Below are 16,092 nucleotides of genomic sequence, written 5' to 3' on the forward strand. Positions count from 1 at the left end.
AATATAAGTGAAATAAGTACTAAAGTAATGAGGGAGTTGTACGTGTGTGACATCACAGATCTTGGTCGCATTGCCAATGGGAAGATCTACATGGTATTAGTGATCTCAATATTCAAATGCTCATAACTTTCTTATTATTCATTCAATCTTCCTCAAACTTTCAACAATATGTTTCTTTGATTTTTCTCTTTTATATGGATTCAGCTGGTTTCAAGGGTTTCATTCTCCTTTAAATTCAAATATTTTAGCTTTAAGTTTAGATCCTAATGGATTAAAGCTTAATCTAATATTCGGCTGGTCACTATCACATCCGATCTGGATTTAGTTTAAATCCTTGGAATCTATATATGATTGTGCTGTGCTGTGGGCTGTGTGAGCACTGTGTGTGCAGGGCAGTGGTTGTGCATGTGTCCTAAACTTTCCTAAAATTTCACTTTTTGGAGTTTTTATCTTCACAGTTTTTACTTGTGGCCAGTATTCATTCTCATTTAAGGACCTGGAAGTACTTTTTTAGGGATATTCTGATGTTGATGAGGAGTTATATCCAGCAATTTTTTGGACATACTGAGATCCTTAGGTCAGCCATCTTGGTGTAGTCCCAGTAACTGTGTTTTGTGACATGTTATGACAGCAAAATATCTAGGTGAGCAGAGGTGAGAACTTGCTTTTTATCATCATTGAGAACTGAAAAGTACACCCTTACTTCAGTTAAGCTATGCTTACTCTTTGTGGCCAGTGGAGAGATACAGGATTTGTGAGCTTTTTATGAATTTTTATACTGTTCTTCATTTCTTTTATGGACTTTAAAAAATTTGCCATTAGTTAGTATTAGTATTAGTATGCACCAGTGAGAAGGATCAACAATTCCATGTACCTATTGGCTATTGGAGCTTAAGGAGTCATTTGGTATTTTCTTTTTCCAATTCTTTGGAATAATTACTGAGAGAATCATTGTGGAATTTGTACGTTCTGCCCTTACACCGTGTTTTCTCCATGATGGAGCCACTGTTACTGAGGCTATCATTTCTGATACTCTTAACTCTTCATATCTATGATTCATTGTGCTCGAACTCAGCAGAGCAGAATATCAACAGCATCCTTTCATCAACTCCATTTGAATCGAGGAGCTAGAAACTACCAAAGAAAGAATTTCAACAGATTACATGTACCAGAAGTAGGTCATCTCCTAGAGTCTGATGGCAAATGCTTGAGGAGTAGAAAAATGATAATCCTCTCTCTACTCCTGAGTGGTAGACTTGAGCTTAATCCCGGACCCAACACGGTTCTATTCCCATGTGGCCAATGTGGGCATGAAGTTAAAGATGATGATGCTGGTGTAGCCTGTGACCACTGTAATGTCTGGTTTCATTGCCAATGTATGGGAATTACTGACAGCCATTATGAAGCACTGTGTAATGACTCTAACATTTCCTGGATCTGCAGTTGTGGACTTCCAAATTTTTCGCATGGGTTATTCAGAACCTTCATCTCTGTTGACACATCGAATTCCTTTACCCCTCTCATGACTGACGAGTCCTCTAGTCCATCAAGTCCTGATAATTCAAGCGTAGATAGGTCTTCTTTTTCTCCTCGGCTGACCTCAACGCCATTGAGAAACGCCCCAAGAGCGAAGAAGAAGTCCAAATCTCGTCGAACAAAGCTTCGTGGGATGCAAGTTAACTGCAATGGACTGAAGTCTGAGAAGAGCAAAATGGATTTCCAGGCTGCTCTTGCCCAACATGATCCAGACATAATACTTGGATGCGAATCAAAACTGAATGCTGACGTGCCGACATATTCTATCTTTCCAGAAAACTATGAAGTATACAGAAAGGATCGGAATGCATTTGGAGGTGGTGTGTTTGTTGCAGTGTAGAGGGACTTGGCTTCAATCAGGCGTCCTGAGTTTGATTGCTCTGCAGAAGTATGCTGGGCTTCCATAGACTTTGTCAAAAGAGGGCTGCTCTATCTCGGTAGCTTCTACAGACCACCCGGTTCTAAGGATGAGGTGATTGACGAATTACAAGGTAGCATCAGTACTATCTTTCGAAAGCACAGGAAACTGCCTGCTTTAGTCCTAGCGGGAGATTTTAATCTACCGGATATTGACTGGTGTAAAGTTGTAACATCGAATCCTAGAACTCATGCAATTCATTCTCACTTCCTCAACTTTGTGAATGGATGTAGTTTAACCCAGATGGGTAGGGAGCCTACAAGACCGGCCTCTGGAAATATCTTAGATCTTATACTCACAACTACACCTGATGCTGTGAATAATACCCAAACAAAACCTGGGATCAGTGACCATGACATCACCCTGTTTGACATCAATATGCGACCCAAACTCCAAAGAAAACCAGTGCGGAGAATTTACCAGTATGACAAAGCTGACAAACAAGACATTAAGGAGCGCTGCTCTCAGATGTCATATGACTACTTTGAAAGATCTCCTGAAGACATCTCTGTAGAAGATAATTGGATATTCTTCAAGACTTCTCTTTTGTCAATCATGTCTCACATTCCCCACAGGAACTCGAGGCCCAAGACAAGCCACCCGTACATCACCTCGAAGATCATACGGGAAATGAATAAGAGGGACAGGCTATACAAGAAGGCAAGACGTTCAAGGTCACATTCAGATTGGGAAACATACAAAACAAAGAGAAATTCTGTTCAAAGAGCAAAATAATCAGCTCACAGTGAATACCTTCAAAATGTTATTGGAGGAAGTCTTATGACTGACGCAAAGAAATTCTGGAGGTACGTCAAAGCTCAGCGGAGAGAGTCGGTAGGAATCCCAACTTTAAAAGTGGGAAATGTTTCCTATGTATCCAATGAGGAGAAAGCTAATGCTCTAAATGCTCAGTTCTCTTCAGTTTTTACACATGATAATACTTCATCGGCACTACCAGACAAGGGTCCCTCACCGTACACACCAATTGAAGATCTCTTCATCAGCTTACGAGGAGTGAATAAACAACTGAAAGAACTTAACACCAACAAAGCCAGTGGTCCAGATGAAATACCTGCTAGAATGTTAAGAGACTATGCAGATGAGATTAGCCCAGTCCTTACTCATCTCTTCCAACAATCCTATGATGAGGGAATTCTTCCAAGTGATTGGCTAAGAGCTCAAGTGGCCATGGATGAAGGTCTAACGAGTGGCAGCTTCCTGACATCGAGGCACAGACTGGAACCTCAAAAAACGAAAAGTTATGTCGCGGTAGCTCTCCTAAGCTTCTTTCAGAATTCATAGCAAAATGGCCGTTCCGAGACCGGTACCGAGGGTGTAGGGCGCATGCGCGAATTTGACAAAGTCTATATGCACTAGTGCTATTAGTCTCGGTCTCAATCGGCCATTTTGTTTTGAATTCTGAAAGAGGAGAGCTACCGCGACAGAACTTTTCGTTTTTTTAGGTTCCAGTCTGTGCCTCGATGTCAGGAAGCTGCCACTCGTTAGACCTTCATCCATATAATCGTGGTAAGTGCTTAATTTCTGTTTTAACTATTTATTCGGATAATTATTTAGACCATACTTCACGCTACTACCGTGGGTATGGTGAATTACACGGTAAGCCCCTGGGCTCCGGCCCGCTGCGCGGGCCGGAGCTCCCTGGGTTACACTCACACGTATTGCGAGGTTAGTATTAGTATACTAACCTAGCACCACGAACCGCGTTTGGCAGTGGATTTCTTACTAGTGGGTCGCACGTGCTGGGATCTCACTTCTTGGGTCCACAACACACGACTTCTATGGCTTGATTTTTCTGTGCGCGGCGGCATGTAATGAACCCTTGGGTGCCTGGGTTACACCAACACCAGATTTCAACACTGTACTTGAAATTTGAAAATCATCCAATGACTGTTGCCTTGCCATTGGTATCGCATACTCGATCCCACTCCACTGGCGTAAATCCCGGGGGGGATGGGGGGGATATATCCCCCCCACTTTTCGAGGAGGGGGGGATGGCCTGTACAAACATCCCCCCCACTTTTTACGAAAGAAATGAAAAAAAATCACAAGAAATAATTGTTTTATTGGTAAAAATTCTTCCAAAAATACCGCTTAACAAATAAAATAATATTATTGAATCATAAAATGCAAATAAATAGCCAGTTCACCATTTCCAAACGAAATACTTGTGTCCTTATTATAACATTGAAGAGAAACCCCCGTTTCTTCCAATTCATCAATGTTGGGGTCTTTGGGAAGGGATTAAGATGGAATGTCAAAAATTTGTTGAATGTTATCTCTAATAAAACCATTAAACCATCATGGGGTAAAAAAGATAATAATATTGGAGGGGTATTTGCCATATGGACATACAGTGGCGTAACTACGGGGGACATGGGGGGCACATCCCCCCCCCCCCCATCGGCTGACCAAAAAAAAAACGGGGAAAGGGGGAAAAGGAGAAAAGAGGGAGAAAGGAAGAGAAGCGTATAGTGGGAAAGAAGAAAATATTATTCATTATAATGTTATATTATAATTATGTTATGTTACATTACATAAGAAACATTTTTATCATAACTTCATGAAACATAATTTGCCCAGGGCCTACGTATCACTGGCGTAAATCCCGGGGGGGATGGGGGGGATATATCCCCCCCACTTTTCGAGGAGGGGGGATGGCCTGTACAAACATCCCCCCACTTTTTACGAAAGAAATAAAAAAAAAATCACAAGAGATAATTGTTTTATTGGTGAAAATTCTTCCAAAAATACCGCTTAACAAATAAAACAATATTATTGAATCATAAAATGCAAATAAAGAGCCAGTTCACCATTTCCAAACGAAATACTTATGTCCTTATTATAACATTGAAGAGAAATCCCTGTTTCTTCCAATTCATCAATGTTGGGGTCTTTGGGAGGGGATTAAGATGGAATGTCAATTTTTTTTTCAATGTAATCTCTAATAAATAATTAAACCATCATGGGGTAAAAAGATAATAATATTGGAGGGGTATTTGCCATATGGACATACAGTGGCGTAACTACGGGGGGGGGGGGCATGAGGGGCACATGCTCCCCCCCCCCCCCCATCGGCTGACCAAAACAAAAACGGGGAAATGGGGAAAAATAGAAAAGAGGGAGAAAGGAAGAGAAACGTAGTGGGAAAGAAGAAAATATTATTCATTATAATGTTGTATTATAATTATGTTATGTTACATTACATAAGAAATATATTTATCATAACTTCATGAAACATAATTTGCCCAGGGCCTACGTCTTCATAGTTCCTGGTGCTCGCATTGTCTGTTCAACGAGATATATAATCCTGTTGTACTAAAACATCCCGTTTTCAAGTCAATATAAACTAAATATATTTCCTAGCACTTGAGTTATCATTGTTTTATGTAGTGACATGAGCTTCTTTTACATGATTAAAAAGGTGATTGCCCAATGTTAAGGTCTTCGTATATATAAAAACATTTCCTTCCGTGATTACGTTCGCATTAGTGGATTGGTGAGATATGTCTGCTCTTCATGAATTCCTAAAATCAGTCCTTGAAATGTCCCTTCTTCTGATCTGAATATCAAAAATTTTCAGCTCGCGCTTCGCGCTCGCATCATTTGGTTAATGAAATACGTATGGTCCTAGTTAATTCCTACAAAGAAACCTTAGAATGCCCCACTTCAGGTCTTAATTATCTAAATTATCTAAATTTTCAGCTCGCGCTTCACGCTCGCAATATTTGATTAGTGAGATGCGTATGATAATCATGATTGCAACGAGTACAAAAAGTGTTTCATGTGTTCAGATGTAATTCTAATAAAATCAGCAAGCGCTTGGCACTTGCATTAGATGACTATGGTGAGATATGCATACTCTTAATGGATTCCTAAAATATATTCCTTAAAATCTCGCTGTTTGGGGTCAAAATATACGAAAATTTCAGCTCGCGCTTCGCGCTCGCATTGTTTAGCGAGACAGGTACCTATCATGATTACACAAATTTGATTATAATGTCCCTTCTTAGGTGTGAATATAAAAAATTCAGCTCGCGCTTCGCGCTCGCATTATTTGATCAGTTTCAGAATATGGAAAATACGTGTTTAGGGTGCTTTTCGAGACCCCATGGTCGCGCATGGTATCCACTCGTCAATGGAAGTGGCCCCCCCCCCCCCGGGTGAGATACATATCCGTTCAATGATATTGTCCTTAAAATGTCTCTATTAGGTCAGAATAACTAGCAACCGAGCGCGCTTCGCGCGCTCACTCAGTGATTCGAAAATTTTGCTGGTGCCCCCACAATGCCGTGACCCACGGTATGCCACTGTGGACATATCAATTACAACTCCTTGCACATCTAAAAACATGATAAAAAAAAAAAGCCAAAATATTTCAGTCATCCCCCCCACCCCTCAACACGGATTTACGCCAGTGTCCCACTCACACGTATTGCGAGGTTAGTATTAGTCACTCACACAAGCTAATTACGAGGTTAGTTAGTATGTTATACTGTGCAGTGACTGGTGTTAAGTACTACTTTACTACTACTTACAGTACACGAATATACTAGCGTCTAGACAGCTGGCAGCCGTCTGTTTCGAGGAGTTTTTAAACTTTTTTAATTTTTTTATTTCTCCTCGTACACAGACGGCTCGCTAGCGTGCAGCCACCATTAGGGGACTTGCAATGCAAAATCCCCCCGTCGGGGCTCTTCAATTTTTGTCTTTAATTAATAAAAATTTTGAAAATTAACGCGACCAAAATGCAAATTAATATTCCCTCTTGGCATTAATTGCCAAAAAACTGAGAAAAATCAAGTTGAAAGGAACAAAAACAGTGACTTACCTCGGCTGTCGCGCAAATTCACTTCCCCGTTTTATCAGATCTTAAGTACATAAACATATGGCCATTGAGTCCCCTGTACAGATCGCGCTAGAACTTCGGTCTCTGTATTTGGTGAGTGAAGCCAACGGAGTTCAGCTGAACAACCAACATAACAGAGACCGAAGCTTTTGGTCTAACTAGCGTCGGACTGTACGCGCACAGAAGCTGACTCCGGGATCTTTCGGAGGGGATCAATGGTTGCAGTTACCGATTATCTGCAAGTGCAAAGAAAATTCCACTGTAGATTCAAGTTGTAGGTCCTAAATATGCAGCTTATAAGTACTGTTCCAGATCACTAGATATTCTGGAATTTAATTATCTATATCCACTATCCAGTCCAAATTCTGCCAGATTCTTCAAGTTCAAAATTGAAGGAAGCAGACTTCACAGACATGACAGAAGGAGTCCGACGTCGCGACTAATTCTGCGCATCAGAATAGTATGGTATTTTTAAATAGGCACATTTGATGCTTGTATTTCCTTCTTCAATTTCTTCTAGTTATGTGACGGTAGGCCTATATCTCGTACTTACTGTGAAAGGCCTTGCCAGCTGCAAAGGACGAGGGCGTTTCTGGAAATTCTGGTCTTGAACTACATTTTTTCCTTGTTTTTCTCCTTTATTTTCTATATTAATCGACACATTTGCATCTCCCGGTGCATGCAGCCTCTCTATTCTACCCCATCTTTATTTTAGTTTTCCCCTTAGACTTAGTTTTAGTTCCTCTTTCCCTTCCCATTATTTTCCTTCTCTCTCGATTTCTTTTCCCCTTATTGCTGGGGGATACCAAGGGTGACATGGATAGACAAGCAAACTTACTTGATCGACCCCCCCCCCCTTGGCCCCATTGGAAATTATGCGAGTAGTCTTGTCTTGTCTTGGGTTAAGTCGGCATATGCAGACTTGCTGTACTCCGCCAACTTTATCAATTATCAATTCTCCAATGAACCAGTTTCTAACGTTCTCAACACTGTGTATATTATGCCGGGAAATTATGTTGACTGTCAAACAAATATCCAACAAACTATAGTTTCCAACATTGTGTCAATGTTAACTGTCAACAACTCTCCAATAAACTATTCCAATTACGCTGTCCACGTTGTGCCATTGTCCGTTGTTCAACAACTCTCCATCAAACTAGTTTCCAACTTTGTCAACGTTGTGCCATTGTCGACTGTCCAACAAATCTCCAAGAAAATAGTTTCCAACGTTGTTCCTTTGTCGGTTGTTCAGCAACTCTCCATCGAACTAGTTTCCGACGTAGTCAACGCTGTGCCTTTGTTGGCTGTTCAACACCTATCCAATCAAACACGCGTTTCCAACGTTGTGACGTTGTTGGCTGTCCAACACATCTCCAACACACTAGTTTCCAATGTTGTGCCATTGTCTGTTGTTCAACAACTTTCCAACGTTGCCAACGTTGTGTCATCGTCGACTATCCTACTGATCTCCAATCTACCAGTTTCCAACGTTGTGCCAGTGTCAGTTGTTCAACAACTTTCCATCTAACTAGTTTCCAGCTTTATCAACGTTGTGTCATTGTATACTATCTAACTAATCTCCAATCTACCAGTTTCCAACGTTGTGCCATCGTCGACTATCCAACAAATCTCCATCGAACTAGTTTCTAGCTTTGACAACGTTGTGCCATAGTTGGTTGTTCAACAACTTTCCATCGAACTAGTTTCCAACGTTGCCAACCTTGTGTCATCGTCGACTATCCAACTAATCTCCAACCTACTAATTTCCATCGTTGTGCCATTGTCGACTGTCCAACAACTCTCCAACTAACAAGTTTCCAACGTTGCCAACGTCGTGTCATTGTTGATTGTTCAACAACTTTCCAGCGAACTAATTTCCAACGTTGCCAACGTTGTGTCTTTGCTGGCTGTCAACAACTATCCAATCAAACGTGTCTCCAACGTTGTGACATTGTCGACTGTCCAACGACTCTCCAACTTACTAGTCTCCAACGTTGTGCCATTGTCGACCGTCCAACAAATCTCCAACAAACTAGTTTCCAACTTTGTCAACGTTGTGCCATTGTCGGTTGTTCAACAACTTTCCAGCGAACTAGTTTCCAACGTTGCCAACGTTGTGCCATTGCTGGCTGTTCAACAACTATCCAATCAAACGTGTTTCCAACGTTGTGACATTGTCGACTGTCCAACAACTCTCCAACTAACAAGTTTCCAACGTTGCCAACGTCGTGTCATTGTTGATTGTCCATCATCTTTCCATCAAACTAGTTTCCAACGTCGATTCAACGTTAATCCATCAAGTTTTCCCAACGTCCAACGACTTTCAAGTTTCCAACGTGGAGCCAACGTTGGCTTGTTACCTGGGCAGCATCTACAAGTCTGGCGACAAGAGTAACCCAGCCAATTATAGACCGGTGTCACTCACATGCATCTGCTGCAAGATCCTAGAGCACATTGTATTGAGCCACATGTCAAAATACTTGGAAAAGAATAACATCATCAACCCAAACCAACATGGATTTAGGAAGGGACTGTCATGCGAAACGCAACTTGTTGAGGCCATCAATGACTGGGCATACAACATCGACCAGCAATGTCAGACAGACGCCTTCTTTCTCGACTTTAGTAAGGCCTTTGATAAGGTATCACACAGGAAGCTGCTCTACAAATTGGAGTATTATGGCATTACTGGTCAAATGCATGGATGGATCCAAGCTTTTCTATCAGGCAGATCTCAGTCAGTTCATGTTGATGGAACATCCTCACCACGAGCCAGTGTACTCTCAGGCGTGCCGCAAGGCTCAGTACTCGGGCCTGTGTTATTCCTGCTGTACATCAATGACATCTGTGAATGCATCTCATCACCAATCAGACTCTTTGCTGATGACTGTGTGCTGTATCGCAAGGTCAAGACAAGAGCTGACCACGCAATTCTCCAGCGAGATCTTTCAACATTATCAGATTGGGCAAAACTGTGGGATATGTCCTTCAATGTCAAGAAGTGTGCCCACATGTGTATCTCATTGAAACGACAACCCTTGGCTTGCAACTTTACCATCAGTGACCAACCTGTTCCAACGGCAACCTCCTGTAAATACCTCGGTGTGACCATCACAGACAACCTGAGTTGGAACTCCCATGCACAGAAGATATCCTCCAAAGCTGCTCGTACTCTTGGAATCATACGTCGAGCATTGGGTAAATGTGACCTGAAAGTGAGAGACATTGCGTACAAGCAACTTGTCAGACCTCAACTTGAGTATGCTTCATGTGCATGGAATCCTCACATACAGAAAGATGTAAACATTATTGAGAACATTCAGCGTCAGGGTGCTCGGTTTGTCCTTCATGACTATAGCAGAGAATCCAGTGTAACATCGATGTTGTCAACTCTTCACTGGGATACTCTCCAACACAGACGCCTTCTTAGCCAATGTGAGATGTTCTACAAAATTCATCACAATTATGTTTACATCAACATGCCACATCAGATTAAGTTAAGCAGCAGTTCTCGTCCACAACGTTCACAACACACTGGACATCAGCTCAAGTACACCCAGCCTTTTTGTAGAGTGAACTGCTACATGTACAGTATGTTCCCAAGAACCATCCGTATTTGGAATACTCTCCCAAACGCTGCTGTAACTTCGACCTCTATAGCTGGCTTCCGGGGAGCAACATTGCCTATCATTCAGCAAATGTTGCCTCCCCCTCCCCTTAAGATGCTGTAAGAGGGACACACACGCACCACCCGCACACTGCACCTAGCACACTGTATATAGTGCACCAAGAATACCACCACAGGATCACCACATCACCTGAAGCACTGGCAGCACCTGACACAGCACAACCCTCTCCAGGACAGCGTGTACGCTTTTGGGAGAGTACTTCTTCAAGATTCAAGATTCAAGATTCAAGATGATGTATATTAAAACTTTACGGTATGCATCTTCTTTAGGATATAAACATGCGCCCAGAATGTTCAATTTTCAGGACAAAATACATTAAATTTACAAAAAAATTTAGCTCGCGCTTCGCGCTCGCACTACCTTAATAGGGCTTATGAGATTAATTTATATATATTCGCACTATTCATCTGGGCACTTGACAGGCACAACTAGTACGATAATATGCCAACGGCAGTCTGTACTTTACAGGAAGAAGAAGAAGAGTATGTTGTGTTAAAGAATACTAGTAAATCTATAGTGACTGTTAGGACTGCTTTTAGAAACAAATGAAAATCTATTTTGAACTGCTGATAGGGGAAGTATGGATGATAAAAATTAGTCGCCCTCCCCCCTATTGGCGAAATTAAGCTGCATCCCCCCTGTACTATTGTTACTATTAATTATCTCCATAGCTTTCTTTAAATATCACATTGTGCGTTGTGAAATTATATTAGGCCTACGTCATGTTATTCCTCTCATATAAATTTATCTTCATTATTTTGAAATAAAAGAAACAACCGTATTACTGCGCTATATATAATTCTGTTTATTTCCGAATTTCAAATTTGAATCTTTGTCCTTTGTTACTATCATTTTATTCATATGGATGGGGGGTCCTGCATGTACACTGTTAGAAAATTTATCCTTAAAATAAAAGAAGTTCCTGCAGCAGGGTCTCGAGAACACCTGTAATCTTACCAGATTGCGTTATCTTACATTATCATGTAAAATTACACGAAATTGGTATTTGGTGTATGGAACCTTACAAATTTCCTTTAATAAAACACCCTTTTCCCCTTTTTAAACAGACCTGTTCTGTTAAATTGCAGAAAAATTCCTGTTTTATGAATTTACAGAATTATTCTGTTATTGCTTTCTGCAAAATCTTCTCTTTTTTTTCTGTAAAATCAGATTTTTTTTTTTGTGTACGACGTACTGCAGCGGGCTCTCACTCCACCCGGGCCCCTCATGTGCTCAGCAGGGGCCGTGGAAGCGGGGGGGGGGGGGGGGCTGGGGGGGGGGGCTTCAGCCCCCACTTTTTTCCAAAACCATACACAAAAACGTAAAAATGACCATACAATTGTGATTTTTTTGCATGGTCAGCCCCCCACTTTTGGCTCAGCCCCCCTCCCCCCCTCTTTGAAAACCGTTTCGCGGCCCCGTGCTCAGTATAATTTATATCATGATTTTAAAAAAATCATGCAAGTGTGATCAATCTTTGTGGTGTACGTGGTACGGGTCTCCTCCGTAATTATATTTGACAAGTGTATGGAGAGGGCCGTAGCAAGATCAGTACCAGACTTCATAAGCTTTCGAGCACGGTGACCCGCCAATTGTAAAATGGAACGTTTTTTGCAATCATGAGCATGATGCGGGAATAAGCAAGCGCGAAGCACGAGCTGAATTGTTTTCAAAATTATACTGACTAGAAAAAATTATTTGAAGTATCGTATGGAGAAATTCATGTACGTAGAACATGAATAGGAAGTGATCCCCGCGAATGTTAGCGCGAAGCGCCAGCTGACTTTACATTTTATACGCAGAATTTACATTTTAAACATCATTTTAACCATTAACAAGATCCGTATGTACAAGATGCAAATCTTACTAGACAAAATAATGAAAACTAATATTCGGCGTTTAATTAACCCTTTCGAGTAATGAGGCCGGCACCCCTATACAGAGTATGAATATAGCGCCCCAGTGTTAAGTATCGATTTGGCGCCATAAGGTTAAGATCAAAATACGCTTCTTAACCCCTTATTTTAGGTAAATGCGGACTCCCCAATATGGAACCCCCTTGCTTTTGGGTCATTATTTTGGTGTCCCCCATTCAAGTTTAAATGCTGGGTCTAAGAAAAACGAACTATAAGATGCTGGATGCATTAATTAAATATACGAAATTAAATTTGATATTATTGCCACTCCACAAACTGACAGTTATCACAGAATGCTCATGCCAGCACTAATGGGATGGAGGAGTGATTCTCACCCCTACTCGAATCATTGCAGACCCTATTAAACTAGAAGGGCCTACTGTCCAGCAGATCATTTAAAATCATTCAGTTAGAAAATGTTATCATGTAAAAAATCGAGTTATGCTGTATTGTCAAACAACGCATTATCTTTCAGCATCGTAATTAGTCCGGATCACTTTCTTGGGCCTTCTTACTTGCATGACGGTTTACATCGTCAATAATTGATTATCCCATCGCCCACACAAACACGCTAACCTTTTTCAAACAGATTTTAGTATTATCTAGGGCCCGGCTGCATAAAACGTTATTATGGTAACCATTATGGTAACCGTGCCATCCAATGGTAACTTGCGTGGAATCATTGATTTTGATTAGCTATTGATCAGCGTTACCATGGTAGTTATACAGGGACCTGGGAACGATTTTTTCAGTGGGGGTGCTGAAATCTCTCCTCAGAGGTGGGGGGGGGGGGGCAGACACTATTGAGTTTAACATAATTACACACACACACACATATATATATATATATAAATATACATATATATGACAGTCACTTCTTGGCTTTCTTCTTATAAAAGAACATAAATATATGATTAGATAATTCGAGTGCGAAGCGCGAGCTATTTTTGTGGAAATTTCATGTATTTTGTCCTGAAAATTGAACATTTTGAGCAATGTTTGTGGTCCAAGATGCGTATGTAACAAATAATTGTGAGCGCGAGCAGATATTTTTTTATATACGCTCTGGCCTGATCGAAAGGGACGTGTTATAAGGACTGTTTTGCAGTTACCCATGAAGACGATACATATATCAACAATCAAATAATGCGAGCGCGAAGTGCGAGCTGAAAAATTAGACATTCCGACCTAAATACTGGACATTCTAAGCACGTTTTTGTCTCACCTGCATAGCAGAGTGAGACTATAGGCGCCGCTTTTCCGACGGCGACGGCGGCGGCGACGGCGACGGCGGCGGCGGCGTCAACACCAAATCTTAACCTGAGGTTAAGTTTTTGAAATGACAGCATAACTTAGAAAGTATATGGACCTAGTTCATGAAACTTGGCCATAAGGTTAATCAAGTATTACTGAACATCCTGCCTGAGTTTCATGTCACATGACCAAGGTCAAAGGTCATTTAGGGTCAATGAACTTAGACCATGTTGGGGGAATCAACATCAAAATCTTAACCTAAGGTTAAGTTTTTGAAATGTCATCATAACTTAGAAAATATATGGACCTAGTTCATGAAACTTATACATAAGGTTAATCAAGTATCACTGGATATCCTGCATGAGTTTCACGTCACATGACCAAGGTCAAAGGTCATTTAGGGTCAATGAACTTTGGCCGAATTGGGGGTATCTGTTGAATTACCATCATAACTTTGAAAGTTTATGGATCTGATTCATGAAACTTGGACATAATAGTAATCAAGTATTACTGAACATCCTGTGCAAGTTTCAGGTCACATGATCAAGGTCAAAGGTCATTTAGGGTCAATGAACTTTGGCCAAATTGGGGTATTTGTTGAATTACAGCCATAAATTTGAAAGTGTGTTGGTCTAGTTCATAAAACTTGGACATAATAGTAATCAAGTATCACTGAACATCCTGTGCGAGTTTCAGGTCACATGATCAAGGTCAAAGGTCATGTAAGGTCAAAGAACTTTGGCCACGTTGGGGGTATTTGTTGAATTGCCATCATATCTCTATAAGTGTATTGGTCTAGTTCATAAAACGTGGAAATAAGAGTAACCAAGTATCACTGAACATCTTGTGTGAGTTATAGTAGTTTTCAAAATCAGCACTGCTGCTATATTGAATCGCGTGATGCAGGTGAGACGGCCAGAGGCATTCCACTTGTTTAATTATGAGCAGGATAGGTATATTTACAATTGATGCGAGCGCGAAGCGCGAGCGGAAACAAAATTGAGATTTCAGACCAAAAAAACGAGAGATTCTAAGTTCTTTTCTAATCATGATGAGTATAGGTATAAAACTATACAATTGATGCAAGCGCGAAGCGCGAGCGGAAATAAAAATGAGATTTCAAACCTAAAAACGAGACATCTTATGCACTTTTCTAATCATGAACAGGATAGGTATATAACTATACAATTGATGCGAGCGGAAACAAAATTGAGATTTCAGACCTGAAAACGGGACATTCCATTCATGTTTAATCAAGAAAATGATTGGTAATTGGATATATTCTTAAATTAATAATGTGAGCGCGAAGCGCGAGCAGAAAATTTTTGATATTCTGATCTGAAACTCCACACTGAATATAAAATGGTTTGAACAGATAAAGAAAACTCAGACGAACATAAGAATAAAGATTTGATCAAAATCAGACAAGGAATCACAGTTATTGCATTTTGAAGATTAGCATTATTCCCCACTTGTTCTTTTGTATTTTATTACATAAAATTTGGTTTATTCAATATTTTCCTTTCAAGAACCAAAAACAGTTGAATTGACAACTGATTTAGTCCATTAGATATTCTTTGCTGCAACTTATTTCATTATAAGGGAGACATATCATTCATTCTGGTATGAAAAAAATGAAACAATTTTGATTCCACAAGGAACAGCTAGGATAGTGGGGATGTGACAGCATCAGCCTACCTATTAAATATTCATGACGACATGCATATCACCATTTTCATAAAATATTGCTAAACTTTAGAATTAAATAACTTAACTAATCGTTATCAGATTTTGATAAAATTCATTTATTTTGATAAAATGTATTTGATATAAATATTTTCAGCCCGGAGTACCCCCCCCCCCCAAATCAAGCTGGTGAAGCTGCGTATCTGAATAAAACATGCGTGCGCGTGTTTAGAGTTAGACCTATATAGTATCTGGGCATTCTAAATACATTTTTTATGATAAAAATCAATAATGCGAGCGCGAAGCGCGAGCAGAAAACATTTGATATTCCGATCTGAAAGAGGGTGAATTTAAACACTATTTCAAGTAATGTGTCAGACAATTCTGAAGTGGGGGGGGGGGGGATCTACAAAACGTCGTTCATTTTCAGTACATTTCTGTCATTTATCAGCTACCACTAGATTTCCAGGAGGTGCGCTGCCTATATATATGGACAATAACACACGCAGCACCCCCAAATTTCGGGGTTGCTTCACCCCGAACACCCCCGCTTCCCAGCCCGTAGGGCCATGGGGCAGGGCGAAAAAGACTGTGAAATTTGATTTCTATTACTTGTAATTATTGTATACAATACACGGGCGGTCGGGCGCGCGCTCACTTGATTCGACATAAAACCTGGAAGTTTCAACCACCCCAGTGTGTATCACGTATTGCGCGCGACTACGT

Source organism: Lytechinus pictus, chromosome 11 (assembly GCF_037042905.1).
Source record: "Lytechinus pictus isolate F3 Inbred chromosome 11, Lp3.0, whole genome shotgun sequence".
Taxonomy (NCBI): Eukaryota; Metazoa; Echinodermata; class Echinoidea; order Temnopleuroida; family Toxopneustidae; genus Lytechinus; species Lytechinus pictus.